Source organism: Patagioenas fasciata, chromosome 23, assembly GCF_037038585.1.
Source record: "Patagioenas fasciata isolate bPatFas1 chromosome 23, bPatFas1.hap1, whole genome shotgun sequence".
Lineage (NCBI taxonomy): Eukaryota > Metazoa > Chordata > Aves > Columbiformes > Columbidae > Patagioenas > Patagioenas fasciata.
In genome coordinates, this window is record NC_092542.1 from 1,126,276 (window position 1) to 1,153,464 (window position 27,189).

Here is a 27,189-nt window from a genome sequence, read left to right on the forward strand (position 1 = left end):
GTTTGTCCACACGACAGCAGAGACCCGGTGAGACAGCCCGGTTCTGCTGGAATAAAGCCCTGGAATAAACCCGCGACACGATAACCAGCCCGTGTCTGCCTGCTGGTAGCAGGAATAGACCGAGCTTTAAGCCGCATAAACCAGTGAAACATATTCATCCTTAATTTGAACCACCTCCACGTTCAGCTGTGCTGAGCACCACGACCTTCCCGTGCAATATCTCCTAACGTCCAAATTTGCCTGGACTTTCAATTATCCAGACAATAATGAAAACATGTTGGTAAGGCAAGCATCGGGTTACAATCACAAATTCTTCCTTCAATAACAGCCATAAAACAGAGACCTAAAGCATGTTTTTTGCTTTTTTTCCAAACATTAGCAACTCATCTGATACTTAGCCCAAGGATCCAGTTTCCTGTAAGCTGATGACATGTGAGACCACAACCCTGAGGCTGATATTAAATTATACATATATACATATATAAATATACAGAAAGAAAACCTGTGAAATTACAGACACAGATGTGTTATTGGTGTCATAATTTTTTTCCATTAAACACCGTATTAGGTTTATCCCCCTTCTATACTTGAAAATCTTCACGTATAAAAGATGAATAGCAACTTCTCAAGGGGATCCTTGTGGTTTAACCTTGTTACAGGAGGTCAAATGCAACACACAAACTGTATTGGTACAAAGATGACTGTAAAATGGAATTAGCCTTTTGCTCTCTGTTCAAATGGAAAGGAAGCAAACCTTCACATTTCTGAACCACTCCTGCTTCAGAACCCCAAACGGGGCTTGTGCACGCAGGTCCCAGAGAAGCCTGAAGAGCACATTTTGTACAGATTGAAGAGCACGTTTTGTAGAGAGAGAGCTAACAACATGACACCCAGAGTCTGGCAGGCATGATGTCACACTTTTGAAACACTGAACCACAATGGTTTGGGTTGGAAGCCTCTCACACACACAGGACTGACCTGCTCAGGTGACACAGGTACGAGCTTCTCTGACACCTCTCCAGTCTTCTATGCGGCAGGAAGATGAGACTCCTTCAAATCAAACACAAAAAACAAACATAAGGAACAGAGGTGGTGAGAAGGAGTGCGGAAAGAACTCAACTTTCCGACCTTCCTCGGCCACTCTACCAGCCCAGCATTGTCCCCACACACAGCCCGTGTCGCAGAGCTGCCAGCTCTCATGGGTATAGGATATTCCCATGGTTTGTAAAAAGGGACTTGGGTTCCTGTAGGGAGGCACAGACGCACCACAGCAGCACAGGGTCAGGCCCAGCACCCACAGCTTCATCCCAATCACCACTGCCTCCCTGGCCCATCAACAACCTGCACCTCACCTGTGTCCCCCCTCAGCCCATTAGCAGAGAAGGTTAATTCTTCATCTGCTTAATTAATCTACAACATACACTGCAGAACAATTAGGCCCGTGTTGAATTTGCAGATTTCCTGGCTCTGTTAACACAACACTGACAACACTATAAGTATTAATAGATCAGTACAAAGGAAGAAAGCGCTGTGATGCGGGCTATCGCTGGTGCTCTGCACACCTGGGACCTCTTCCCCACTCACCCTGCAGGGGTTGGTGCAGTCAGCCCAGAGCCTGTGCCCCAGGTTTAGCTCAGGGTTGTTGTGACGAACAAGGAGTGTGACCTGTGGGATGAACATCTCACAAGTAGCTGAGCACAGAAAGTAGTTCCCACCACAATAATTAATGCCTCCAGATAATTATGATCGAGACCCTACCAACCGGCACCCAAAGAGGAATGTCAAATCGTCATTTTCTCGTAATGCCCTCGGTAGCGTCTCCGTTGGGATCTCATAAGGAAAAACTTCCTTCTCCTCCAGATGCTGAGCAGGCAAGACATCTGCAGGCCTTATGAATTTTACAGTCACGTGAACAGAAACACAGAGCATAAGAACTTCCAAAGGAAGACACCAGCAGCAACACAATAAAGATCTTCATTATTTTTCCTTGACATTTTCACGACAGAATTCATGTAGAACATGAAAAAGCATAAGGCATGTTTACTGGATGTTTTATAGTTCAATAAAACATAAATAAACAGCTTTTTAGATCAAAGCTGCCTAAAGAAGGAAGCACTGTGGCTTCTGAGACCAAACTAATATATCACATAATGTGAAGTTGAAAGAAGTAGCCCTGGCACTCCAGCTTCGCTCCGGATGAATCCCAACTTCAAGGCGCGGTGCCTTGCAGCTGGCTCCTTATTCTCTGAGTATTTTTAAGAAACAAGTACAATGGAGGTGTCCTGGTTTCTGGAGTACCACCATCTGTCTTGTGAAGCCTCTGTGATGAGATTTCTGGGTTCAACTGTTTGCTCCTTTTTAAATTGGACTCACAAAGCAATTTCACCGGTTCTACTCACACCGGTCACGTTACCTCCATGTGAGTATTTGTGGGGCTGTGATTGCACGTGACGCCATCAACCGTATGCAGACCCAAGTCTGGCTTAGTCAGCTGCAAATCCAAAGCCCAACGTCGTTTGGTTGCCATCCTGATAAACCTTTTCCATGTCAGTTCAAAAGAACAGCACACGATGTCAGACGTGGACTTTTTATTAGGGCCGTACTTCGGTTTGCGCCAGAATAAACTCAGTGCATACCTGCACACATATTCCAGGATCTTGTGCGGTTTGCTTTTCCATTCCTGCCAGAAACTGTGTGGATTGTGACTTTTTAGCATTATTGACGATCATGCCTCAGTCTGTTTCCTGGTCTGCATTTTATATCGTGTTCTTTGCACGGCTATATAGGCTTTCGCAGTTATTTTGGTCCCATGTCTCCTAATATGGGGTAGTGGGAAAATACCGCACAGCGCTCATCTTGGTATGCGTTTATTAATCTAATGCCAGGGTACTGCTGGCCACTCCTAAAATAGTCACAAGCCCATCAAGACCAGGGCACCCCTTCAACAGCAAAACCTTCCACGTAGACTCAGCACGGCTTTACCAAGCCAAAAAAGCCTGTCTTTGCTAAGGATCCCTCCTGGCCTGGAAGTGCCATCCCCAGCGACACAAACCCGCTCCCGTGGTGGTTTCTCAGTAACTCGAGCGCGTCTGTGGCCGAGCGCTAAACCCCGACGAGGTCCAGGACCTGTTCCAGCCTCAAGGATTCTCAGGTCACGCTCGCTCGAACGTACGAATGGAAACAGCGCTTTCCTGACTGCCTTTGTGGTGACTGTGCCCAGCACCTGAAGGCCAGGCTGTGCTTTTTCTGCCTCACACATCATCACCCTCGGCCCGAATTAACTGGCAAGACTGGTGATGATGCGTGAGGCCAAACAGAATCCAGCCTGAGCTGCCAGGGATGCCTTGGCTCCGCAGCGCTGACAGCCCTGCAAAGAACTACAAGCAGGTCTCAGAAAGTTGGATCCCGAATCACTCCAACGAGTCTGAGCTGCGGGGCCGGGCCCCAGAGATGCACGGGCGCTGTTGGCGGGAGGCGGAGAGGGGGCAATGGTGACTGCGCCCCAAAAGTGCTGCCCACACAGCCCACGGGATCGGGAGTGCAGAAGGAGGATTCCTCCACCCTCAGCTCCCGCGTCCCTGAGCAGACACGGAGCCGCGGCAGAAACGGCGTCCGGCCCGACGGCACCGGGAAGGGACCGCGTCTGCGCCCGCCCCACCGCGCTGCCGACATCCAGGTTGTCCCTGTGCACGCCGGAGTGGGGAATTTTATACCAAATGTGCTTGTCTAAAAATATCTCACTTCTGTGTTTTTTGACCGTATGCCCAGGATCATGAAAATTTTTCCGTAGGAAAAAAAAGCTGAAAAAAGCCCTTAAACCCAAAACATCTTGGAATGATTTGACCATTTTCTTCTTAGGACATTCTCTCCTTTTTATAACATGATGGGGTTTCTCCTGAATTTAAAACATCAATTTGGCCTGACGTTAGCAGTGTTCATTCTTCCAAACCATAAAGATCAGAGACTACAAACTGTTGTTTCTTAAATGTTTCACGGCAAAAGGCATTCAAAGCATAACATTAACACAAAGTTCTTCTGTAAAACAATCTGGGAAGTGTAATCTCTGTAAGAGGTTTTTTATGCACCGTGGTTAATTGTTCCTGACAGTATGATTTTACATCGGGCATTTTTTGTAAATTCAACACCATTCAAAGTTTATGGCAGGTAGGATTCCTTACAACTGCGAAAATCTTGACCATGTCTAAATTACTATTGCAGAATGATCTTCGTTTTTTTTAAATACTAAATATTGGGACCAAATCCTCTCCTGTCTTGAAGCTCCCACCACTAGAGACGACTTCTGAGCCTCTTCCCCAGCAGAGCTCCAGACTGAGTCGGAAGGAGCTTTCACACATTTTGTAGACAGCAGAGAGCAAAGTGGCAAGAAAAGAGAAGCATCTCCCCATGTTGCTTCCCCTTTCGTACCCCGCAGGAGTTCACGAACACACCTACACCATCCTTCACAATCAGGGTCAGGTTTAAAAACCTGGCACATGAGGAACGGTCACTTTCTGAGTGTTTCTTACAAGAAATTATTCAAACCCACAAAATGTAACCTGGAGAAGGTTGGTCCTTCACTGGCAAACATTGCATCACTCGGGACACGGTGGGTGACTACCAGGAGAGCTCTTGCTATGAAAACGACAGGGTTTTTATGATGTTTCTCTAACCATTCCCCGGAGACTTCACTCTCATCCATCCTAGGGGTCAGCTCATACAGAAAGGAGGACTGGGCTCCAACTTCGCCAGGCTGAATTACCTGTGCATTAGCTCTGATTCACACGCACACACGTACACATGAAAAACCCCTTTCGTCCAACTCACTATACCTTATAAAATATGGGTTATAAAAACTTTATGGAGCCTGTTCCTCCGAGGGGCTCATTCCAAAGCACAGTACGCAAAACCCAACTCTTTTATAGCATGGCAGAAAAAGGGCTCAGTCTATGCAGAGAGCCCCTATGAACGAGAAACAGGATCGGGCCTCCACATGGACCACACAGCCTTGACCGGGTCGCTTCGAGGGCAGCACATGGATCTGTGTCTGAAGAAAACTGGCAGGTGAGGAAACACTGCTCCTTTCTTCTACCAACTCCTCCTCACCACACCTGGGTGCAGCTCCACCAGAAAGGCCAACGAGAAGGGGGCTGCACCAAGAACGGGCCCCGTACGACGGGCACCGCAGGGGGTGTCCAGAAAGCCACGGGCGACCTCAGGCAGCTGGAGACAAAGGTTTTCACCTCCAGTGACTTCGCCCAGATCCGACCCACTCGCAGGCGGGAAGGAAGCTCCAGAGCAATGGACTGATCTCCTAAAAGGGAGAATGAGGTTCCTGGCAATTCATAGAGCTGAGCATAGAATGAGCAATAATAAATGCCCAGAGTGTGATAGTTATGAAAACTGGAGAGTAATACAGGCTCAATACTGACAACATTTTATGTGGAGGCTCAGACCGAATCAAAATAATTTCCATGTTTTCTCTGCAGCGATGCCCTCAACCCCTGAACTGGGGTTTCACTTCCGGCTGCGCTCTGTCTGTGCCTTCCACCTGCTCTTTGTTCTCTCCGAAACTCCACTCCTCAACCAGATTCTTAATTTAGGTGATCTGAACTAGTTCACCCTCAGATATACTTTACACCCGTTCAGCAAATCGGTTTTCTTGGTGCATGGTTGAATTATTCATTATACTTTTCTTCCAGGATGGAGAAGTTACTAAAAGGCTTCTTTCTTGTATAAAGCATTTTCATGTTTGACTATTAATTTTTAAAATCTGCTGTAAGTCCACGGTACTTTACAGTTGTTTACCTAGCCTTTTCAAATTTATCATTAAAGCTTGCAAGTGTGCACGCATGCGCATATATATATATATGTATAGATGTATACAAATAGATGGTCAGGTATTTAGTCAGTATCTTTCTATTCTGACACTTGTTGCCCAGGCATAGAGTGTCAACCTCCCAACATAGACCTATCCCTGATGGGAAACACTGGCGCATCCCCCAGCATCAGCAACATCTCCGGGGTTCCCAAACATCAGCACTGAGCAGCACAAGCGCTGTGCAAGCGCTGAGAACAGGTGCAGCTCCTCCATCCAGCTCCACAGCCTCCCTGGCACCTCACCCGGAAAGTGGCTACCATGACTTTCGGTGTCGTAATTACACGTACCATAAAATACAACATCACCGTTGTGTGCAGTATTAAGCCAATACTGGCTCCTTGCTCGGGGATCGGCCGGGCTGCGTGGCATCACGCAAACGTCCTGCGGCTTCTGCCTGCTCGTTCTGCTTCGCGTGCCCACCTCAGCTGGGAAATTGGGCATTTTTAACATTTCAGCAGCTCCATGAGGTCACTGCAGCTCCAGAAAGCTGTAAAACCTGCCTGGCCTGATGGCTCAAGCAGCCACAGGTCTTTTTCATTACAGAACAGATATAACCCTATGAAATTATTATAATAATAACATCATTTATTTCAACAGGACTGAAGCAAAAAAGCTTTATGGTGGTGTTTTATATGCAACATGTGCACTATAAATATTTCCATAAAAACATGCATTAAAATATAAAGTTGGCAAAAAGAAATCAAAAGTCAGGAGGAAAAAAAAAAGATCCAGTTAAACAAGCATTAAACCATAAGCCATGGAATAGTGAATAACGAGCCCCTGCCAGCCACGGCAACAGGCCTTCCTTTCTCTGCTTGCAGCTCCTTCCAGCACAAAGGTACAAGCCAAGGGAGCCGTGGGGAAAGCCCCGATAAACTCACACGCCACTGCTCTCGTCTGCCACCCTCCCCATTACGGGAAAATCCTCCTTGTTTTGTCACAAACTGGGCTTCACGGAACAGAAAGTCTCCCCCTCTTCAGAAGCAGTTTCAGGGTTCAGATTTTTTGATCCCTTTGGCTTCAAATGCAATAAAGGTGTGAAAGAAGCCGTATCTTTCCCAGCTCTGGATGACAAGGAGCTTGCGGTGCTGGAGGCCTCGGCATTGCCCCCAGGCCCCGTGGTGCTGGAAGCCACGGTGTTGCCCCAGGCCCAGGTGGCCCCGTGGTGCTGGGAGCCTCGGCGGTGCCCCCAGGCCCAGGTGGCCCCGCGGTGCTGGGAGCCTCGGCGGTGCCCCCAGGCCCAGGTGGCCCTGCGGTGCTGGGAGCCTCGGCGGTGCCCCCAGGCCCAGGTGGCCCTGCGGTGCTGGGAGCCTCGGCGGTGCCCCCAGGCCCGGGTGGCCCCGTGGTGCTGGGAGCCTCGGCGGTGCCCCCAGGCCCAGGTGGCCCTGCGGTGCTGGGAGCCTCGGCGGTGCCCCCAGGCCCAGGTGGCCCCGTGGTGCTGGGAGCCTCGGCGGTGCCCCCAGGCCCGGGTGGCCCCGCGGTGCTGGGAGCCTCGGCGGTGCCCCCAGGCTCCGCAGTGCTGGAAGCCTCAGCGCATGGGCTGCCAAACCCCAGCAGGCGTTGTTTACACCCACAAACACCCGCACACCAAAATGCTGCTTCCCGGGCCAATTCTGCTGTAATACATCATCCCCGAGCTAACTTGTCAGATTAGTTTGTCTACAAATATGTTCACACTTGGAAATATCTCCCTTCTGTGAACAGCAATCCATTAAACATGCATCCCTCTGTTTTCCCCATCTTGCTCTCTGTACATAAAATAAGTTCGCTTCTTTTGTCCTCAGTAAATGCCTATTCCACATTTTTGCGTGTTTTAAATATTCACGCATATGAAAGAAGCTGTAAAAACATTGCATGGCTTATTTATTATTTAGTGTACACACTTCTTCCTGCAGAATACCAAAATAAAAAACATTTTAGTCTTTTTTTTTTTCTTTTCATTTCCTTTGTATTTTATTTCCATTACCCTGCTCGTTAAAGTTTAAAAACTGCTTTGTTTCCTGACAGTCGGGATTTACGCGTCTTTCTGTCAGGGAATGTATTTGTAGCTGCCAACACGACGGCAGAGGGGGGGTCGGACGCGGCGGGAACTTTCGGTTTGTCATATACGGGTCCAGTACGCAGCCAGGAGCCTCGAGTCACGCTAACGTGGTTGCTGGAGGCGCTTGGAGAATTCAACCAGGAGAGCCAACACATCCTGACCCCAGACTTGGGAAGATGTCTGAGTTCAGATACGCAGCCCACAGCTACTAAAGGATAAACACAGGGACACCTCACTGCTGACAATAAAATCTCTGCCACGTATCCATCTTTCCACAAGAGTGACCTGATTCATAGATGAGTCAGGATGAGCTCTTCAACAGCCCAAACCAAAGAACGTCACGCAGCAATTTCACCCTTAACAACTCCGCGGGCTGTGGCATCTCTTCTGGAATGAGACAATTCCAAGGGTAAATCAGCTTTATTCTCAGATATGTGCCCTCTAGTCTGTGTTATTTCCTCATTGCTGTGACACTCCACAAGCATCTCATTCACTGCAGAACTACTTGCACAGAAAAGCCCTGTACACTTAGAGCTGACCCTGGCACCGGAGAGCGGACTTCACTTTGTCAAGCGTTCACTCTGCATCAGCAACGCAATAACCCGGGGATGCTCCACAGCCAGTCGGACAGAGCCACCGCAACACCGCCACCGCAACACCGCCACGGAGACGCTTTCCGCGTGGGCACAGCAAACCAGGGAACCTCGCGTCACCGTCACCAGCGGGTTTTGGTCGTGACCCAACACGACCACCCGTGGGAGCTCCGGCTCCAGAGGGAACCGGCGCTTCAGCAACTCGGGATCTCCCCAGCGGAACTGGACTGGAACCAGGAGCTCTGTTCACAGCGGTCACCCGACAGACACAACCACCCCCCGGGCTGGGTCCAAACGACCGGCCCAGTGTGCCGAGACCCGGATCCAGAAACCGGTGCCATACAAAAGCGACTGTGTTGTAAAGGAAGTTCCTTGCTCCTGGAACCAGACGGTGTGTGCGTGTTCGTGTGACAGGCTTTGGCGCTCCAACGACACACAGCGAAAGGCATTTCAGACAGAGACAGGCAACACAGCTAGTTTTTGCATATTTGTATGCTATTATATAACAAGGAAGTTAAACAGCACATTGTAATGTACCTAGTACCTTACACGCGCTATGCAAACGCTACATTATTATGTATTGTGAAATACAATCTTGTCTTGCCAGGGAGCTGTACTGAGTAACTTAAAATATACTTTATGCTATTTTATTCAGCACCATTCCTGCCCACACAATTTGAATATCCCTTCTAAGCCTGACTTTGAGGTGTACATACATATCTGGGCACACATAGTGCACAACTGTACATATTTAAACCTTGCCCCTGCTCCCAGGAAGAAACTAATTGTTTTTCCTCGCATTCTTGATCTAAAGGAGCACTACGGTGTCAGGCGATTCGGTTGTACCCATACGAAACCAACCCCAGAGGATTAACTCATGTTCCCCAACCTCACAGAGGGGTAAATCAGGACTTGGGTGACCTGAGGAATGCTGGTATTAAATCCACCGAGCCGAGCCTGAAACCAAGGAGAAATTTCCTTACGGCCACGTCAGGTTTTCTAAGAGCAACAGCCATTTCTGGGAGACATTTACATTGAAGCTTCATAGATCAAAGCCCATATAAGTGACTGTGGCCCAAACCTAGAAGCTCCCCTTTGGTCCTGGGATTTTTAGGTGAGAAGCAGAGGTAACAGCCTGGCCCCCCTGCCAGCCATTCCGTGGCAAACTCAGGATTGAAAGGCAGGGGTTGGTTCTAATTATGGGTTTGTAGTGGTCAGGCCAGCAAGCGTAACGGTAACGAGCTGCTTCCTAGTTCTCCATGCAAAAGACGCTAAAACGCTGTTCTGTGCGTGCATGCGAGTGTGTTTGGAGCAGTAAATAGTACAAAGGGAAAGAGGGATAGGGTAATACTGGAAGACAGAAAGAACAGGAAAACACAAAGAACAGGATTCTGGAACATTTCAGTATCCCGTTGACTCATAAGATTGGAGCAGACAGGTACAGCCCAAAGACAGCATGATCTAAATGTGGGCCAAGCTCTAACACACAGCAGGAATGTCTAATTTTAGCCTGTCCAGTTTTGGCAATGTCACCTTTAATTGCATGGCTCATTTGAATTGTAAAACACCTTTAAAAGCTAACTAGTAAAAGGAAATAGGCCATATTTTCTAGACTAACAGTCATATTCAATTTTAACTGCAACAAAATTGGTTTTAAACAGTTAATGCACATTAGGACTTGAGTTACCAGAGAGAAAACACGGCCTGCAAACCTCCACGCAGATGCTGGAGTCCCTTCATCGAGCCCGCGCTCCCACTGCTCTGTGGCGCGGGCACCGGCCTCGATGGGTACACGAATACATCATGCTGTCAAAAACTGGGTAATAACTAAAATCTGTTTAGTAATTAGACTGTGGTACCAGTTCAGGATCTGAAACAAACCAAACCAAAGCTCCTCCAGCAGAAGAGAGGATTTTCTGAAAAGCTGGGCTGACGCTAACGAGCGCTTTGTCACCAGCTCCAGTGAGGCAGGATTCCACCTCACACTACGTACATGCTGCAGTCTTCAAAATCTGTGATCTTATGAATGAAACCCAAGTAAACACCTGGTGGAACCACTAAATATACATGAGAAAACATGTGGGGTAAACTGCTCATGGTCAGCAGAGGAAGGGAAAGCATTGGGAGGTGCATTTAAATAATACTCACATTTGCAAAATAATTAGGCACCATCCGGGAAGCCCAGACGTGAGGACTGAACTACTTTGTTAGACTTGAGGCCTTGATTAGCCAGATTTCCCAGAGCACCCTCCGGTTCCGCGCTCCAAGGGCTACAATTGAAGACCTGCAATTGCGGGAAAAGTGCTGTACGGCTTCTGCAAGAGCAAAATCCTGCAGAGCCAGTGATGGAGGGGAATATTTAAGGACTTTGCCACTAGCACAACCTGTGCTGCCACCTGAAACACACTCGACACCGAGTGCTTTTCTGTCGCGGCTGATGGTGCCGCACACACGAACTGCCGAGTCCTCCCGCAGAAATAGCTCTCTGCCTCCCTCTAGAGATGCGGGTGGCACTCACACGCGGAAAACTCGCTTCTCTGCTTTTGTTCAAGTGTGGTCAATGAGCTTTTAACCTGCTCTTTAGGTCTTCCTGAACATTTTTAAGGCATTAGTAGTAAGGGGGCTGATCAGCCAGCACTGAGCTCCTGCACTGCAGCTGCTGCCGTGGGGCAAACGCGGCACGGTCGCACCGGGAAAGGTAAAACCCAGCATCTCCCTCCTAAATGTCCAAGACAAACACTCTCACTTTAGTCCTCAATTCACAAGGTTTCTAAGGACAGGTCTAAATTTAATCTTCAGAACTCTGAAATGATCCCGGCAGACCTATTTACATATTAAAGGATGCATATATCTTACAAAACACACGTACATCTTGAACGCATTTCTCATTAGAAATAATTGCTCCAGTAATTTTAATACATAACGCCTGCTCTGGGGCTTTCTCGAGAGTTTTGGTTTGCTTTGAACACCCGCAGCACCTGCAATCTGGAGGCTCCTCTCGAGACACTCGGGTCACATTTTCCCTCCCCAGAAGGAATCGTTTCTTCTCTGAGGTGTCCAAAATTTGATGCAAGATCTTAGGTGGACTAAATTCTGTTCTTTCCCCTTAAGCCTAACGAGTCATTAAAAACAGGCAAGTGGGGAATAGCATGGCAATTAAAACAGAATATGGAAGAAAAAAATTAAAGTAATGCATCCTTGGACTGTAATTTAGAGAATTTATTAGCCATAAAACCTTGATGAGTTATTCTTATGACAAAACCTGTAATAAGAAGGAAAAAAATGATAAAAATAACGAACACATTTGTATGACAGCAATTGTAACCAGTACAGGGAATGACAGAACCCTCCTTTGGAAGGATATAGCTTCATAATTATAATCATATGGAGATCTTTTAATGCCGTTGTTTTGGTAATATATTGTTAATTTTGTCTTGGAAGCCTTTCCACTGAAGCTACTTGCATTTTATCTTTCGCAAACAAACACGTCTCTTCTCTTCTGTAAAGCAAAGCGCTGGGAGTTGGGCAAGAGTTCCCTGAGTGAACCAGCGAGTGCCGAACTGGGGCTGCGGTGGGGTTGGGAGCCACCCCTGCCTGCACGTGGGCTTTGCAGAGCCCTGCAAACCTCATTTATAGATTTGGGTGGGACTGCAAAATTAAGCAGTTTCGTATACGCGGGAAGGGCACCGCAAGGGTGTCCAAACAACAGCAGGCAGATGGCTGCTGTGAGTCACTGTGAAAATAAATAACGGGGGTTCATCCAGCAAATGAAAACTCTGCTGTTCAACCCCAGACAGATTTACGCATCGGCAACAAAGTCGGGCCTTGAGCGCAGCCCCGGAGCGCACGGGGGCTCGGAGGCTGGGACGGGGCCGCACACACTGGCACTGTGTTCCACAAGCCCCGCCACGCTAATCCCAAGCTTGACTTCCATGCCTTGGCGGCGGTGCCCACCTAGGCCGGGGTGTTGTGTTTCAAGGCGAGGGGAGGTGCGGGGACGACCCTTGGGAAGGACTTGCCGCCCCTTTGTGCAGTATCTGGGGTTACTTCATTTGAAATACCGCAGGAAGCAGGAAAAGAAAGATTTGAATTAGACCCTGTGGATTGAATTTCAGAATTAGAAACGAGATCCTCCTGAAATCCCACCTGCAAACAAACCCTAAGCACAGGCAGCTCTGGGCTCGAGATTTAATGTGTCCCTTCTACCCAAAGTGCCGCCCCTGCGCCTCCTCCCCATGGCGTTTCTTTATGCATCTCCCCAGGAGACAGACGCGGTGTCTGATCCATGTTTCAACAGCCACCAGTCCACAAGCGAAAAAATAACAAGCAATAAAGAGAGGGACCTGCAGCAATGTGTAGTCAATAATGCACGCTGCCGCTTCGCCCAGCTCACTGACACTGTTTCTCCATCGTGGGTGTCAAGGCTCATTTAATATCCCAAGCAGCCGCTGTCCTGACAGGCGGGTGAGTAACACCTATGCGCTACTTGAAGTATTTAATGGGTGTCTATGAGCTGGTGGGACGCCGGGGTCCTCCCCGAACCGTATGATCTCTGCCAGAAATAAACATCAGTTGGAATGGAAGGGCCCTGATAGGCACAATCTGTTAGCAGCAAATTGAACTGTCACCCTTGTATGTCATGTTCATTTGGCTGATTAAGGAGATATTAATCTACTGTCATTGTTACAGTATCTGTCATCCCGGGGAAAAAAAGCCAAGGATATGCAGGCAGCGTTTCTGGAGATATATATATACACACAGAGAGCAGAAAGCAGAGGTGTGCAGAATACAAATGAAACTCTAATCTGCTACAAATATTGAACCACCTACAACTGATTACAGACGCATACACAGAGCAAACAGCGGGTCCCACTTCAGGTAACACCGAAGCTGCTTTTTGGCCGGTTTTGGCCACCCCTCAAAGGCAGCGAGACAAATGGTGTGCAGCCCTGCTCTGCCTCCTCAGAACACAAGCGTGGTTCGCCATGTAGAATGGGTAGGACGAGGTGTTCCGATAAGGACTTTCTGATACCGCCTTTCGTTATTCCAGGAGGCCACAGCAAATACCTTCACTGCTATCTTCGGTAAAGCACTGTAGAGACACCCATTATTTTTGCTGAGTGGCTTCAAGGTCAGAAGCTCTTGAAATGGCGGACAAGCCTCACGATAAAGCCTTTTTCTGTTCCTCAAATACCAGGACCTGTTTCTGAAATGTGTGGCACTGAACGCACACAAAACACACGCGGAGCAAACTCACCAGTCATCCAGCAACGCTGGAAAAACCACCCCGGCTCGTCTGCCAGACAATCGCCTCCTCGTGCCCTTCTCGCCCGTTTGGCTCTATTTCCCCAGTGCCCGCATCCCGTTCCCACCACCACCCATCCCACCATCTATCTGAACAGAGACCAGCGCTGAGCTAGATTATTATCTGCAAAGTAAAGGTCAGACTGTACAAAATCTCCTATGGAATAACAGTGCTCTGAATGTGGTCTGAGGATTAAGCACGAAATGCCTCCAAATTTAGGGTGATTACGAATGGTGTTGACTTACAGCCGCACGCAGTTAATAAGAGTGAACGATGACTATGAATCCCTCCGAGAAAATGATAAAGGTACAAATTCAGCGTATGCAGACAGAACTCTGGTGAACCCGTGTAAACTTGGGGCAGTTTGAGGCAGAGACAGCTCAGGATGTCACACCAGTGCTGGGCAGCAGAACCCGTAGCGAGAGGCAGGTTGCTGGAGCACTTGTTTGAGAGCACAGCTGCCGTCAACACAGGGTTTTAATGAATACGCACGCACAAAATCTTGTCTGCATAGGTTCTTACTCATTTTTGCAGAGGGAACATTAACACAACCTGAAAAGCTCAAGAATACATCATTAAAAACAAGCTGCTAGATGCACATTTTCTGGGATGAGGAAATGTATGCTCAAGGCCTCCAGCCCCGACTCCTGCGGCAGTCGTCATAGTTTATGTTTGAATCAATAACTGCTTTAATATGGGGAGTTTAGAAAAGTTTGATTCAAATTCCTTTGACACAGTTCCATCAACATCCAGTTATAGAGCCGTTCTGCATATGACTCATTAAATATTTAAAAGATTCCTATTATTGAATTAACTATTTATTGATTTATAATTTAAAAGATTTATGCTTGGCCATTAAAAAAAATTCCGCGCTGACTTTCACTTAAAGAGATGTCAGGTGCCATTTGCTGCTGGTGAATGTCTAATGTACCCTTTTCACCCCCAGAGTGAAGAAAGGACAATTACTCAAGGACCCCTGGTTCAATATTCATACTGGTTGGATGCTGAGGTCTGTGGTTGCTGGTTTTTCCTGCGGCATTAGGTCACGCTCAGCGGCGTCCATCCATCCCACAAAACCTCAGCCTCCGCGAAACGCACAGCTTGTAGTTTCTCTCCTGTTACATTTATTGATTCGCATCCCGGATGAATTTTCGAGCTTTATGAGACTTCCTGGCCCTGTTCTTGCGGCAATGATGCTCTCGCTGAGGCCACAACGGCAGGAGGATAAAGACACAGATAGGCGCCTGATCCTTGTGTTCCATCACTGCTCTTACAGGGCCTTTTCAGACTGGGAGCCCTGCCTGTGGGAAATAATGGGTTTTTCTAAAATTAAGAAGGGATTTAAGAGCCCTGCTGAATTGGGACCACAGAAATTAAAATACACTCTGAGCACTGTAATGTTAACTCCCAACTCTAAATCCTACAGTTATCAGGCCATTGCTTTGCTCTTTCTATAAGGAACTAAAAGCAAAAAATATATTAATATATTGCCTTTCTTTAGCACCTTTAATCTGAGGCTCACAGACTGCTTTACCAACATTAATTATTGAAATGTGGAAGAGCCCCCGAGGGGTGCCTGTTATTACAATCCTCCTGTTACAAATGAGTGAACTGGCGCACAGGAAGGTTAAGTGACTCGCTGAAGGCCACACAAAGAGTCCGCGGCAGAGCCAGGTACGGTCTTTCAAAGCAGAGAAAAAGGGATAGAACAGAACACAGGCACTGCCTTCCCGCGCTGCACAGACCCAGGGTATCTCCAGATACACACAGAAATACTAGTTGGATCTAAAGGAAAAAAAAAAGAAACATAAAACATAGGAATGCCTTTTTTCTGTACATATCTAGTAAGGGTCTGCTTCAGATAATGATCTCGCACTGTTTGTTTTACTTTTGACTTCGGGGACCTAACTTTTAGTGATATCCATTTTTCTACAACCCTGTTCTTGGCTCTTTATCAAAACCACACAGAGTAATTAGCGCAAGTCTGACAGACAAAACTACAGCAGAGCAATGCATTATACTCTAGAAAGTGCTGCTCCAGCCTCTCCACTCTGTGGATTATAACGATTTTGACGAATGGGGAAGGCGAGCTGCTCTAAGTAGTAACTATTCTCACTCTGCCGTGTAGTGTTCCTAAAGGTACTGGTGGGGGTTAGGGATTAACCCCAGAAAAAGAATTTTTGCAATATCAGGCAAAACGCTGCGAAATGGGAAGAGCAGCTCCCAGCCAGAAGAGCGGTATGACCTCGGCTGGTTCACGGATGTGCAGTTTCTGTGAAAGAGAGGAGCTGCATACGCCCAGGACGTGACCGAACAAAATACGTCACGACTGGCCACATTTTGGTTTCCTTTCTTCTTCCTCAGGTGATGGGCCCAGAGCAAGCAGTGGGTTAGAGCTGCTCACAACACAAGCTTATGAGTCTTCTCCTGACCCCCTCAGAAAGTGACAGGCAGTGATTTATATTAAGCACCAGCATCCCCGCTTGGGAAGAAGTTTGTTCTCCAGCGAGTGTTGCCTGTGGTTTCCAGGAGGGCCGTGTGGGGGCCCTTGGCAAGGCCAGGAAGTTGCTGACTCCCCTTCCCCTGGCGCCCAGCACTACCTGGAACGCTGTGAGCAGCCGCCTCTGGTAGGAGATTTCGGGAGGGATGAAGATCCGCCCCTCCAGGGACATTCATTCCCAGCCTGACAGACAGGCTCTTGATCAGTTGTGGCACTTGTAATGGGCTGGAAACTGCAAAGCCCACGACGAGGAGTCAGAACGAGTGACGGTCTCTCTCTGCAGAGCTGCGACTCCAGGCATCTCCATCCACCATCTGCCCTGCCAGCCCGCATTAGGAGCTGCGCGCTCACATCCGTCGGCTGCCCGAGGCAGGAGAACGCACAGAGAACCCATTCCCGCTGGAATTCCTTGCCCAGTCCGTCAGTCCCACTGGCTGTCATGGCACCTTGTCCTCCGGAGCCTGGCCAACAAATCCATCAACACCGAGCAAAGGTTTTTAAATGTGAATGGCACATATTCCAGAGCCAGAGCAGAGCTACGTGCTGTTTGGACACCCGTGTGAATTCCAGATCCTTCTTAGAACTTCTCTGGCAGATCTGATCGGGAAACAGGCTCCTTCCCTTGGCTTTTCAGATGGAGCTGTGGAAACGCTCTCGAGCTGCAGGCACGTCATGGGCGGCGCTCGGCAGTGTCACCGCTGTCCAGACCCGCAGGGACCCCGTCCCCGAGGGCCAGCGCTTCCTCCTGCTCACGGGCTTTGCCAGATCCAGGATCCAGAGTCACTGCCAAGCTCCACGTAAAGGTGTGAGTACGCAATCTGGGCCTTGACAACACACAGCGTTGCAGAAACCTGCGTCTGAACATCGAATTGCCCAAAATATTTGTTCTGTAATTTAAAGCCAGGCCAATATTATTTGCCCTCATCTGCAAGCTTTTCAGTATTAATCCTAGATAGCCAGCACAGCAGCAAACACGATGTGTCATGTTTCATCTTAAAATCAAATCCTGAATTTTATGGTACAGTATACCATGCTTACTAATACATATGCAATCACACAGCATAGTCAGGAACATATGCAGGGACTAGTAGCTCTATTGCTTTGATATTTAAGTACCTGTGAATTACAACATTGCTATGTAAATACATGCACGCACAGAGACAGGCAGACTGGGAAGGATACATACATGAATAGGCTAATTCAAAATGAGTGGAGGCAAAATGAATTATTCACTTGAGGGTTTTTATCTGCATTATTCACAGGGTGCATTGGAACACAATTATCCACTTGGTCAGTAGAGCTCTGCCCAAAGTTTACTGTGTTGGACTTGCTGAAGAGACAAAAAAGGTTATTTCACAAATGGAGGTTGAGCCCAGCTCTGCATTTAACAGTAATCACTGCACACCAAGATTAATAGAACATCGTTCAGTGACTGAGAAAGCAAGTTATGATGAAGAAGCTGTTGGAACAGGAAACAGTTGATTTCCCAGGAGTCCTGTAAATCCACCTCTGATGTCCTTTCAAATTCTCTGTTATTGCTGCAAAAATTTTAAACACCGGTAAGAGGGTGAAGCGGCTGACATACTCATTTACCACCAGAAGAATTGTGTTCTGGGCCTGCCTTTGCAATCCGGTCCAATGTGCTGAGCAGATACATCAATAGAGAGCGACCTCCTCGCAGAGGGTTTGGATCGCGCGGTGGCACCGGGACCAGGCGCCGCTCAGCACCTCGCCGCCCTTGTTCCGCCTCAGCGGCGCCACCGAGCACCCTCCTGCTCCCCACAGCGTTCGGCCCCTGCAGCAGCTTATTCTGGGCTCTCCAACCCTCCACGTGCCCGTGACATTGTGAGCCGGGAGGACCCTGTGAAGACCTTGCAGGTCACTTGTGCGCCGGACATTCCCTCGGAACCTTCTAGCGGCAGCGCGCCATCAACCTGCGCCACGCACGCAGCGACCCAGCCAGGAGAACTCTAATGCCGTAGGATTTATTTTATTTTATTCTGTTTATTTTAAGTCGACTAATTCGATACTAAATTAGCCCTGATGCTGTTCTGGGTGTTTTGCCAACTTTAAATTGAGCCACCCAAGAAGAGAGGGCCAGGTACCATCTCACGGCGAGACGTGAGCTCAGTTCGCTGCGAGCAGCCACAGGCAGATCCACAAACAGCAGATGATACTACCTAGAGTTACTTTTTGTTTAAAAACCTACTCATTTTTTGTGCTCTGTAATTAAGAGCCACTGCAGCTGTCATCACAGCACAGTAGCCCATCAAAACACTCCAGAAAATATGATTTTCACAATTCAGACCCTTCACTCCCTCAGCGCGGGGAATCTGGGTTCAATTTTCGGCTGTGTTTGTGCAGACGAGCCGCTCTCTGTGACCTGCGCCGCTCGCCACTGCTGGGAGCACGCCTTGCTTTGTGGGCCGTGTAACCTGGTTAGACTGCAAGGTAACACCGCGGCAACTATTTTCCACAATAAGGATCTCTTGACATAAATGCCTCCCCGTGACATTACAAATGACAGTGTTGAGAAACTGATAACCAGCATGTGATTCTTGAAGAGTCACAGAAAGCGGCGGTTACGGTGTCCACACATGGACTTTGTTTGCTATTGTGCTAGGAAACTAATTTTTCAATATCAAAAATTGCCTTTTCTTCATGTGTGTTGAAGCACCATTAATTTTTAACAGCATTCTTTACCGTTTCACTAAACAAGAAAGAACAAAAAGTAGATTTAAATCCATGGTTCTCTCAACGTTTTCGCTTACACACTTTCCTCCCGATATGTCTCTTCTGACATATTTTTGTGCTTGAAAAGAAGAGCGCGGTGCTGCTTTCTGTAACAGTATCAGCAAGTCGAAAGCACCGCTCATCAAGGAATAAACTCCCTTTCCGCACATCAGACTAATGCTCTTCCTGAGAGGACGACAAACACCTACTGCATTTCTATGCACTTTGGAAAAGAGTTTTCACAGCCACAGCTTTAGACTCGGTGTATCTGAGCGAACAAGAGAACACCTTTTGCCCCTTCTGTTTTATCGCCGGTTGATGGGGAGCCGTCCGGGCTCCGTGGGGCTGGAGCGCGGCACGAACGCTGGGCCGGGAGCCGGCGGCTTCTGCCAGACGGGGCCCGTCCGCGGCCTCGCGGCTGGGGTCAAACAACACAAACCACGTTCGGCCAACGGGTCCCATTTACCGAATCCAAGCCATGCATGACTTCACGACGTGAACAGCCGATTCTTATGTTTCTTCATCAGGAGTTTTTCTTCCTGCTTTCTCAGCTGTACAGTGTCTCTGAATTCTTTCTTTGGCTTGAGGTCTCTGCCTAATTATCGGTAACCTTCTGTTCGAAGATCGCTGTCCTGGCCTGATACAAACCAGTAACTTTGAAAACAAACTGGGTCTTAATTTTCCTTGACAGCCCTTCTTTAAACATGTGGGCAAAGCCCTGGCTTAATTAAATGCACATTCGTATTCCAAACAAATTAAGTACAATTAAGGACTCTGAGTTATGGGTATCTATCACTCGGCGATGTTTTTGTAAAAATTACCACATTTAGATCAAACACAGAGGACCCTTTGCTTAATTGCTTCATTAGGGCCCGATGCAATAGGCTTCATAAATACAGGGTCTGATGTCTCTTTGGGAATTGCCCAAAAGACGGCTCTTAAAGTAATTGCTTCCACATTTCTCCCCGTGCAAGGTTCCTGTGCTCACTGATGGAAATGGGATGGCTCTCAGACGTGGGAGCGAGCGTGGGTCCCTGCTCGTGCTCCAGCGCCGCGGCTCTTGCAGCGCTTGGGGTGCAGGGTCCGGGCCGCTGGGTGTCCCGGGTCCCGGTTCTGCGGGGTTTGGTGGCTGGGACAGGATGGGGCTGTGCGGGGTGCACAGCGCTTGGCCCACGGATCGCCTGCAGACCCCATAGGCTGAGATAAACACGATGCTTTGGGACTGACCTTTCCAGAAATCGCTCCGAAACAATAATGAACTCGCAGAAACCATTACAGAGATGGATATGTCTTCAGGTTTTTACTAGTTTTATCCCTTTAGTTCTTCCAGAAGCAGTTATTATGACTCTTCAAGAAGAAAGTCTATTTAAAATCGTTGCTTTAGCCAAACACAACCTACTTTTGATTAAATTAAACCTTCCTTCAAACACACCTAGAGTGAGGAATCCAGGTAGAGGGAGTCCAGATCTAACCCTTGCTCAGATTAATGCCACTGGGTGCAAATATATATATATATAATGTGGATGCAGAAAGGGGCACTGTTTGGTTTTTATACGCTGTAGAAAGTGCAGCAAGAGAAGCTTTGCCATTCTTTCCCTTTTCCGTTTGTTTTCTGGCTCCCTTGACGGAGTCAGGAGCTCTGCGACTTCACCGTGGAAGCCACAGTAACCGGTGCGCACCCAGAAACCAGCACAGCGGTGCCGCCGAGCTCAGGGCTGCTGGGAGCCGCCTGGACAGAGCAACGAGAAATGACACCTCAGCCCCAGATTCTGTGTTTGCAGCATTTTTGTAGTTTTCTTCAAATATTCCTGTTCTTTACCAAGAAAGAACCATCACTAGAAGGTTTTCCTCTCCAACTCTTTCTCTCGATCCCTTTGTATCTGCCCCTCTTTCTTTTGAAAAAAAGGCAAAGAACAGAAAAATGGAAAGATATAAAAGGGAAAAGGAAATCCCTCTTCTCCAAAGAAAACACTTCCAAGTTTTCATCTCATCCTAAAAACAAACAGAAAGGTGTTGTTTCTTTGATGAGCTGGTTTAGTTCCTGGAAGCGCAGTTTCTTCATGGAGATCATCACTAGTTGCACAGAGAATGCGCCAGCAGCTCTTTGTGAAACAGAAGTCAGCCCGATTTCCACACGTTACAAAAGTCCATCAACCTCCGGTGGCCAAAGAAACACAGCCGCTTATTTTCCAACCGCTTTATTCTCCAGACCAATTTTCCTCAATGCTAAAGCTGAAAAAACGAGCGGCAGATTGTCCGGTCCATGACTGGATGGCTGGCAACAGCAATCCTATTTCCACACTGACCCCTGCTTTCCAGCATGGCATTCATTAATTCCACAGTCTCACGTTTCGAGGAAGATGTCAGTCATGTATGTGATTTTTCTATCAGCTATTAATGCCAGATCACAAGGTGAGAAAGCCGGGGTTTTAATCTCAAGACCCTCAGGAGATGGAGCTGCATACATTTGGTGTGAGCCATGTGGCTGCAAATGTCAAGGACAAATATTTTTAAAGTAAGGAGCGTTCGTATCCACGTGTAATCTACAGAACGACAGAAGTGATCCAAAACACAGCCCTTTTCTCCTTGTTAGGGCTGGTGGGCTGCAGCGAGCACGCAGCTGCCCCTGCCCAGCAATTCGGTTTCCATCACGCAACCAGCACCTCTGCATTTAGGACTTGGCATATTCACACTGGGCGACATTTGCCCATGGCCACACGCTGAGTTTTCTGCCGGCAGAAAGGAGAAGTTTTACTGCAGAAACAGGAAAAGTTCCCTGGGTGTCTCCAAAAATTGTTGGTTCCTTCATTCTGAAATTGAGATCAGTTCCTCACCTCTGTATTTTTTGTCATTTCCCATTAGGTTATGTTCCCACGCTCTGCAAAATCAGGCACTGAACTTACTACAAAGTTCCGGATTTTAGACCTAATCACAGATTCCACCTTCCTAAGGAATGCACAAAATCCCTTTTTCTTTCCACCCAATGATAACTTTGAACCCCATTACAATCCAGGTGTCAGGCAGCATACAAATGTGCTACTACCGCTGGAACAGAAGTAACTACATTGCTGAGAAACACACAGAAACTCTATTAAAATGCCATTTATGTACATACATTTCTAACATAACATACAAAGAACTAGCACTGTGCTTCTTCACCTTTTCTCCTACAAGCTCCACTGAAAACCTAACCCCGAGGAAGGTTCCCTCAAAAACGTGAGGCCAGAAATGCAGAAAAAAAGAGGTAATTTCTCCAAATTCTTTGTGAATCATGGACCTGCTGGTTAGCAGCTCGTCCAGCGCCACAGTCAAGCGGAACTGGGAGCAACAGCAGTTACATCCAACACCAGAAACCCCTCTGCCTCCCCAGCCCATTGCGTCACCATCGGCTGAAGAAAACGTCGGCACGACACCTATTCCACACGCTATGGCTGCAACCGAGGAACGTATTTCACTAACAAAGGGCATTGCAAATAGTTACTCATTTGCCCATCACATACTGTCACTGATTTTCTTTCTCTGGGCCTATAGAACCATACACGTTCAAGGGTGTAAAAATCATCAGTCTTCCTATTAATGTGACCCAGGCGCGTGTGTCTGTGTCACCACAAAAGAGTGAGAAAGAAAGCGAAATCTCTGCAGAAACACTGCTGGCGTGCACCCTTGTGCAATCTGGTCCTAGAGAGCTGCTCCAGCTCAAAATGCAGACCTGAGTCTGCTTTTAGCTGCTAACCGCCATATAACATATTATCCTACTTATTGCATACAGTTACGAACATCTTGTATCTGGAAGCAAGGAGGGAGAAGGCTCCTTTATCAAGTCAATCTCCAATCCCATTATGTTCCTCTACAACAGTTTCCGTAAACATTCAGCAATTTTCAGTGTCTGAGTTGCGCAGCTGAAGAGGTGCATAAACAGGCTCCACTGAAATGTGAAGATGACTGATAATGTACTAACATTGAGACCCCTTGCTGGGATTATTACCCCCTGAGTGCTCCTTACAGAATGTGCCTCTTATCTCACACTGACAACGCTAATAGAATATGCATAGCCCTATTAGCATACAAGATAATAGCACCCTGGAGGGGACAGAGCCATAAAACTTTAAGTAGAAATCAAAACAGAAGGAGGAAGAAAAAGGGAACATTGTCACAAGCCAAAAAGGAAAAAAAAAAAAAGGGAGCCCGAGGGCAAATTTTGCTGCAGAAAACACACATAGTCATAATTCTTGTGCTAGTCACCATGCAAATGGTAATAGTCTTTAGTCCCATGAATACTATCAGTGCCATGTTTGCTGTGAAACATTAATTGAGATAATGTGCCCCTTTCGGATGCAGCGGGGAGTCGTATGTCAAATTGTACCACAACAAAATTATGGCAACATCTGCAAGAAACACAGAGCAGCAACTGGGGTACCTGGCGGCGGGCGAGTCCAGCCGGGTCTTCGCCTTTGCAGATGGAGGCCATGGAAGAGCGAGAGCCTGCAAAGGGCGACAAGCGGCTGTTACTGCCTGGGTACGGACCTGTAGCTTACGACTTTTCAGCTGCTGCACAGTTAAAAGCTTTGCAGGTTGGACGTGTTATCTCTTGACCCTACTTCAGTCACTAGATTAAACCTCAAGCAGCTCTTTGAATGCCAAAGCCTTTCTTTAGTCACGTCTGCCCGCTGCATTCACATTTGTTCCATGTAACCGTCCATTGTACCAGACCTTTCACTGCTCACCCATAGCTGGCAGCCCGCCACGCATTCATATGCTTTCCATCTTACAGCAATAGCCAAAGTAAATCTTTCAGTGCTTGGCACAAGAGTGTGAATTCAATAAAAAAGGCTTCAAACAAGTTTGAGATGGCTTGTCTCTAAACAAACCAAGAACAGTGGGCTTTTTTAATGCTCATTGTGGTTCAGTTCCTGCCTACAGCTAAATCCAGATAACCCCCAGCGGCACTGACAACCCTGTCTGCTAAAATAGTCACCTGTCAAGTGGGCATGAGAACAGCCACACATCCAGGCTGCGAGGACTGACCTGCTTCTGACCAGGAGCCTCAACAGGGACAATCAAAGGTCCGTGTTGGCTTCTTTGTGAGACCCAAACTCCCCAATGCCAGTGCTGAAAGCACAGGACCCCGGGGTGATGGCTCCGCCACGCTGGACGCTTTTCCCTGCACAGAAAGATGGTGTCAGGAGGTAACAAACATGGGATCCCTGCCGTGCATTTTGAAGCATCACGCAAAGTTTCCTGGGATTCCTCCTAGCATTCACCGGGGTTTCTATAGAGCTCAGCTCTCTGTGAAGTGGCTTTGTGTTGCAAAGTTTTGCAGCTTGTGGGAGTCTGCCTCACTCCATTTGGGTTGATGGCACTTTATGCTGACGGTTTCAGCAATTAGAACACGGTTGGAAAAGACGCTGGTAAAGAAAAACCAGCCATTTTGGAAAAGGAGCATGAAGATGAGAGGAATGATTCCTGAATGTACCTTCACATTTGTCTGGGTGTGTATGTGTGTTTATGCATCCATATATCCTCTGTAAATATGGCACCTCAGGCAAAACAGCTCATCTCAAAACCATACAGATTTTAGAGACTGCTGAAGTATTTTGTTTAATGTTCCTTTGTGGTTGATACAAACTCTGGAATAATTTTGCCTGTCTTCCTGGAAAGGTAAGAAACACCAGTATATGTTCTAGCATTACCTCACGCGAATCAGAGATGTACAAATCTCCGAGGTTATCTCCATCCTAATTTTTCAGACTCTGGGTTTCTGACTAGTGTTGTTACCAAGAGCCAAGCAAGGAGATGCTGGTTTCACGGCGAGGCAGCGCAGCGCTGGCCCGGGCTGACGGAACGCCGGGGCACCTGCACCTGCAGGCACAGCGCGTTGTCAACAGCTCCTAAACCTGCGTCCAAACGGGACCCCTGAGGCGCCTCCAGGACACCGAGCGATGGTTCCCAGCACCCCAGCACAGCTGGGAAATCTCACTGAATGTTGATCAATTCTTGACATATTCAGGTATATGCGGGAGGAATATTTTGTACATCGTGTGATTAGCAATTACTCAGCTTAAATTGCTTTCTATATGCAAAAAAAAAATTAAAGAGACGAGAATTTGTCAAAAAAACTTCAGAAACAAACTATGAGAATGGAGCAAAGCTTGTGCACTTCAGATGGAAGCGAGTTACCTCCATGGCAGCCTCTGTCGGTCACTTTGTGCTGTATCTCCCTTCCTATCTCTCTGAGAGGCCCAGGCCCTGTGCTGGGCTCTGGCCGTGCTCACTCACTGGATCACACCTCAGTTCAGCAGGGCACCTAAACACAGGCTTCTTTCTCCAAGCGTAGCCTACAGCTCTCGAGGTTTTGCTGTGGACATTTCCTGGCTGGAACAGCAGACAAGCTCCTAGCAGAGCAATGGTTACTTGCATATTACTCACGTCTTTGTGCAGAGAAGCGGAGGTGCTCCCGCACACCAGGGTCTGGGGCTGAGCACCACGGAGCGTGTGTGCGCTGCAGAGAGGCAGGGAGAGCCAGGATCAGCAGCCAGTTCATTTCTGCAGTCACTCAATGCATAGGCAATTATTCCAGAATAAATAAGTATCTATTTTCCCTATGCTAAGGCATAACTTTTATTTAGCAGACATTATCTCCAAGGATCCTTAGCAGCCCAGGACACAGCGAAGTAATACAGTGCAGTCTGGATGTTGTTATGTATTTATTAAGTTGTATCAGGGCCCATTTAGTAGCAGCTCTGCAGTTTATCACGTAAATATCGAATGCCAAATACAAAAGAGAAGAAAATAGCAACATAAAAAATTTATCTTTGGGGGGAGGAGAGGGAGAAAGGGAGAGAGAATGGCGCTGATAATGTGATTGTGCCTTCAGCAATAGTGGCTAATATCCCCTTGCAAGGGGCGCGGTGTACAAATATTCCCGTGCTGGGGGAGGAGGAGTGAGGAGAGGGGAGCGGAGCTGGTGTTTGGTTGGTTTAAAGTGTATTCTGGTTGCAGGCTAGGTCAGCGGGTGGCCAGACTGAGAAAATGAGTCCCCCGGGCTGTAATAATTGTAACTGTCAGGGAAAAAAAGTCAAGGTCTTAGATAGCAGTGGTCTGCTCTGACTTCTGACCATGGAGAAATATATATGAAAACTACTGCCTGGGGCACTATGGGAAGAAACCAAGAGGTTTTAACTCATCGTGGCCTGTGCTTATGAATTGGAAAACTCATTCTGCACCTTGGTGGTTTGTATCTTTATGATTATTTTCATTTGCAGCCTAAATGAAGCTAGAGGTATTCCTGTTCCTTATGCCCAAATTTGTGGTGCAATGAACACCTATTAGCAGACTAGCTTTGCATTTCTGAGCCCCAAATAGCATGGAGGCTTTTAACCGATCTTTTAACAGTGGACATTCACAAGGAGAGTCTGAATTCCATTATCTCTAGCAGTGCGCTCGTTATTTACCTGCACGGTCCATAGCTGCCTTGGGTGGATTCATCCAGAATTACACACAGGTAACTTCACCGCGTCTGCCAGAAACACACCTGGTGTAAAAGCAGTGCAAGAGAGGGATGAGAGGTTGAGAATTTAAACCATACAAGACTAAACCTTGCAAACAGAGGGCAGAACATAAAGCCATAAACCTGGATTCCTTTCTTTTTTTTGAATTATTTTACAGCCATGTGAATCATCAATTTGCCACTTCTCTGATAGCCTCCTAACATGAATTAATTAGTAAATGTAATTCCTTTAGTAAGAATTAATAAGGGAACTGAAAATATTTATATACCTAGTGAGACCCAAATACACTACATAAACATCAAACAGCAATTAATCCCAGTTTGAGGGTGACAACAGCACGAAAGGTTTTGCTGGTAAAAGAGGAGAATTCTTGCTGTAATGTGATTTACTTGTTGGAAGTCACCATAATAGTGAGCTGGATAACTTTTACGGGCCCCATCTGTGCTTTACTCACCTTCCGTGCAGTCTGTGTCTTGTGAAATGGAGACAGAGAGAGCAGTAACGTTAGGAGTAAGGAGTGAAGTCCAGTGGAGCACACAGGCATACGCATGAGGAAAGAATATAACATTGGTGCTCACGTATATCACCATTTTATAAATAGCTCCCCTGCTTTGTCTCCGGGTAGCCCCAA

The 27,189-nt window shown here is 47.5% G+C and overlaps 1 protein-coding gene across 1 annotated transcript in view; it reads right to left on the reverse strand.

The window, feature by feature from the left end:
- Window positions 1-26,557, reverse strand: part of PRDM16 (PR/SET domain 16) — a 306,350-nt gene extending 279,793 nt beyond the window's left edge. The window contains exons 1-5 of the mRNA XM_071798575.1: window positions 26,502-26,557; window positions 25,477-25,549; window positions 24,076-24,211; window positions 23,468-23,532; window positions 979-1,050 (exon numbers count right to left, since the gene is read on the reverse strand). The gene's annotated coding sequence lies outside the window, so the exon portion shown is untranslated. The remainder of the gene's footprint in view (window positions 1-978; window positions 1,051-23,467; window positions 23,533-24,075; window positions 24,212-25,476; window positions 25,550-26,501) is intronic.
- Between the last annotated feature and the right edge of the window lie 632 nt (window positions 26,558-27,189).